The 3990-nt window shown below is 45.9% G+C and overlaps 1 long non-coding RNA gene across 1 annotated transcript; it reads left to right on the top strand.

Moving 5' to 3' along the window:
* Positions 1 to 1727: 1727 nt before the first annotated feature.
* Positions 1728 to 2906, top strand: LOC104949696 (uncharacterized). Its single transcript, XR_798828.1, has 3 exons — positions 1728 to 2089; positions 2674 to 2726; positions 2893 to 2906. It is a non-coding gene; the product is annotated as an uncharacterized lncRNA (long non-coding RNA).
* The last annotated feature ends 1084 nt before the right edge of the window (positions 2907 to 3990 follow it).

The following is a 3990-nucleotide window of genomic DNA, read 5'->3' as shown; positions in this document are numbered from 1 at the left end:
TCCACGCTAGCTAAGGTGAAACAAAGTTAGTTATCAAAGCAGTCTATGGTTCAGAGATGGAGCTCTGGCGCTCTCTTGTGGCCACAGTCCGGAACTGCAATGGTGTAATCATCAAGTTAGACACACTACTTATACACGCTACCGTATACTGTATATACTTACTATGTATAATAAGTAATACAATTGTGTTAATAAATACCTGAATATGTTCTATCCTTATGAGTATCTGTACTTCTACCTGAGTAAAGGATGTGTGTACTTCTCTTGAGTAAAGGATGTGTGTACTTCTACCTGAGTAAAGGATGTGTGTACTTCTACCTGAGTAAAGGATGTGTGTACTTCTACCTGAGTAAAGGATGTGTGTACTTCTACTTGAGTAAAGGATGTGTGTACTTCTACTTGAGTAAAGGATGTCAAACACTCCTCTCTGGTAGAAATACTGTCAGCTGGATTTCACACTTTGAAGGTGATTAGATTTGAGTGTTGCTGAAGTTTAGGCTTCAACTAATTCTAAAGCAATATTGTAGGTGTTGCAGGAAAACCCAAATAAAAAGATCTAAAGAAGGAACTACTGTCAGTCTCTCTCAGCTGTTCCTCACCTGAAGAGGAGCTGTCACACGCAGACCCTCTCGAGGCCACAGCTACACGATGCTCATTCTCCTCTAACAGATGATTTCAATGCATGTTTGAATACAGATCACATGCATTTCAATCTGCATTAAGAGCAGCCTCACCTTTGACCTCTGCGGCGGAGCAGTCGTCTCTGAACTCGGCGCGCTCCGGCCTCCCATTCACCAGGAAGTGGACGATCGTTGTTGTCATCGCGGCTGCAGGGAGGAGAGTGAGACGTTCCCGAAATGAGAGTGAGACGTTTCAGAGAGCAGCAGAAGCACCTGCAGCTGACAGGGAAGCACCCACGCATTACCCAGGATGCACTCAGGGGCCACAAGGACACTCAACAGGACCCCAAACAGACTCACGATGACCTCAGAAACACATATTATGCAGACAAAAGGACCTTAAGCAACATTAAAGATATATACATAGTGACTTAAAAAGTACACAAGTGACCATTAAGAGACACAAAATGACCCCTTAGGTACATAAAATGACTGAAAATGACGTAAAATGACCACAAACAGATGGAAAACAACCCCAAAAATACATATGACTTAAACATGTATTATTATGACCTCTCAAAGATAATACATACAAAAGGACCTTAAACAACATCAAAGACACACATAGTGACTTAAAAAGTACAAAAATGACAAAGGTACATTAAAGGACTTAAAAAGACCTTGAATAACCACGAACAGATGGCAAACAACCCCAAAAAAGACACATGATGACCTCAAAATGATATATTATACAGACAGAAGGACCTTAAAGTACTTTAAAGACACACATAGTGACTTCAAAAGTAAACAAATGACCTTAAAGAGAGTAGGACACAGTTTGACCTGTAGAAGACATGAAATGACAACAAAGAGTCTTATAACATATATGTGAATAAGTCTATTCAAATGTGTTATTTTTAATGATTTATTCTCTTAAATTTCACATTTACAAGGAAATAGACAGATATCCGGGGCGTTTAGGATCCCTAATCTGCTATAACATTGTTTACTTTTAATGTAAGAGTTACTAAACTGGACCTGTGTAACATCTAATGTTGAAAATAAAGTATTTATTTAAAATAAAACCATGACTCTACGCCCTCCAACCACAGGGGGCGCTATGCACACCCAGAGTTAGTGAGTAAAAGCACAGAAGAAGAAATTGTATTTTGCAGCGGGTGCAGTAGCGCAGTGCTGCCGCCAGGGGTCGCTTTTCTGCGGCGTCACTCACTGCAGTTTATCCACCGACATGCTGGGATTTATCAGGGAAATAAAGGGCCTTTTTAACCTCTTAAACCACCAAGAATACCGCGTGACCACTCGCTGGATGTTTGGGGTTCTTCCAGCGCGTGCGGAGGAGTAAAAGTGGTCCAAAGTGCCCAGAAGAAAGTGAGTTATTGTCGGCGAGTAACGGTACTTTGTGGCCGGAGGAAGCGTCTCCTTTTCGGATCTTTTCCTGGGATCATCCGGTGAGTGGCTCTCTGGATCAATGACTCATGAGTGATAGGAGCGGCTGCTGATTGGTTGCATTGTGGCGGTGCTGCTCTCTGATGATGGCGGCGGCTATCACTTTGATCACACTCTGTGTTTTCATTGGAGGCTGGCTAACAGGGAGCTAGCAGAGGAAGCTAAAGCTCCTACATGAGGGGTTTTCACATTAAAATCAGAGCATCATACACAGAGTAGGTTCACACAGAGCAGGCGGATAGCTGGGTGTGTGGTGCATTAACTAAAACGCAGGGAAAGAAGAGAAAAAATAAGAAAAACTACCCCAAAAAACCCTGAATACTCTGATTACTCTCTAGGATTACATCTAAATCAAATACACAAGAGAAACTACATAACAATAAGATGTTTTTAAGTGCAGACCCATGATAAAAAATGTGTCCTCCAACAGTATTATAGTTTACAAATGCTGTGAAACACATGAATTAAAAGAAACACAGCATGTTGTTTAATAAATCAGGGTCAAACTGTCTTTCTGCTGAGCTACACGTCTCAGTTATTTTAAAGTCACCTGTTAAACTCTTCACCTGTTTCCTGTTGAATGCAGGAGGATGACGAGCGAAGATTGAAGATCTGCAGCTGATCCAGGACCTGCAAAATGTGAGAGTCCCCTGCTAAAATACACGAGTCAATAGAGAGCGCATCGTATTCCCACCTGATGTGATTTCTAATGAGCTCCACCAAAGCTCACTCAGACAGACTGGGGTCAGGCATGAGACCCTCGGTCTGGAGGTTTTTAAATGAAGCTGTATTGTTTGTTCCTCAGAGAGATGACGGAGGAGGTGCAGATGGAGGCTCTGCTGGAGCAGGTGCTGCAGAAGGACCTGGGGGTCAGGGTCAAGGTCGGCCCCGAGGTCACAGAGGTCATCCTGTCGGAGCAGAGGAGCCCCGACCTGGAGCAGGACCAGAGCCTGGTGGACCGCGTGGTGGACGCTGTGGCCAGCTCCTGGGTCAACTCCAGCAACTTCAAGGTGACGTAGAGCAGGGGTCCAGACTGAGTCCACGAGGGCCACGTTCAGAAAGATATACTTAGAGCTGGGATCCAGACTGAATCCACGAGGGCCACGTACAGAAAGATATACGTAGAGCTGGGGTCCAGACTGAGTCCACGAGGGCCACGTACAGAAAGATATACGTAGAGCTGGGGTCCAGACTGTGTCCACGAGGGCCACGTTCAGAAAGATATACGTAGAGCTGGGGTCCAGACTGAGTCCACGAGGGCCACGTACAGAAAGATATACGTAGAGCTGGGGTCCAGACTGTGTCCACGAGGGCCACGTACAGAAAGATATACGTAGAGCAGGGGTCCAGACTGAGTCCACGAGGGCCACGTACAGAAAGATATACGTAGAGCTGGGGTCCAGACTGAGTCCACGAGGGCCACGTACAGAAAGATATACGTAGAGCTGGGGTCCAGACTGTGTCCACGAGGGCCACGTACAGAAAGATATACGTAGAGCAGGGGTCCAGACTGAGTCCACGAGGGCCACGTACAGAAAGATATACGTAGAGCAGGGGTCCAGACTGAGTCCACGAGGGCCACGTACAGAAAGATATACGTAGAGCTGGGGTCCAGACTGTGTCCACGAGGGCCACGTACAGAAAGATATACGTAGAGCAGGGGTCCAGACTGAGTCCACGAGGGCCACGTACAGAAAGATATACGTAGAGCTGGGGTCCAGACTGTGTCCACGAGGGCCACGTACAGAAAGATATACGTAGAGCTGGGGTCCAGACTGAGTCCACGAGGGCCACGTACAGAAAGATATACGTAGAGCTGGGGTCCAGACTGAGTCCACGAGGGCCACGTACAGAAAGATATACGTAGAGCAGGGGTCCAGACTGAGTCCACGAGGGCCACGTA

The sequence above is a fragment of the Notothenia coriiceps genome, unplaced genomic scaffold, assembly GCF_000735185.1.
Source record: "Notothenia coriiceps isolate Sejong01 unplaced genomic scaffold, NC01 NC01_scaffold00016695, whole genome shotgun sequence".
Classification (NCBI taxonomy): domain Eukaryota; kingdom Metazoa; phylum Chordata; class Actinopteri; order Perciformes; family Nototheniidae; genus Notothenia; species Notothenia coriiceps.
This window is presented reverse-complemented; position numbering and strand designations above follow the sequence as displayed.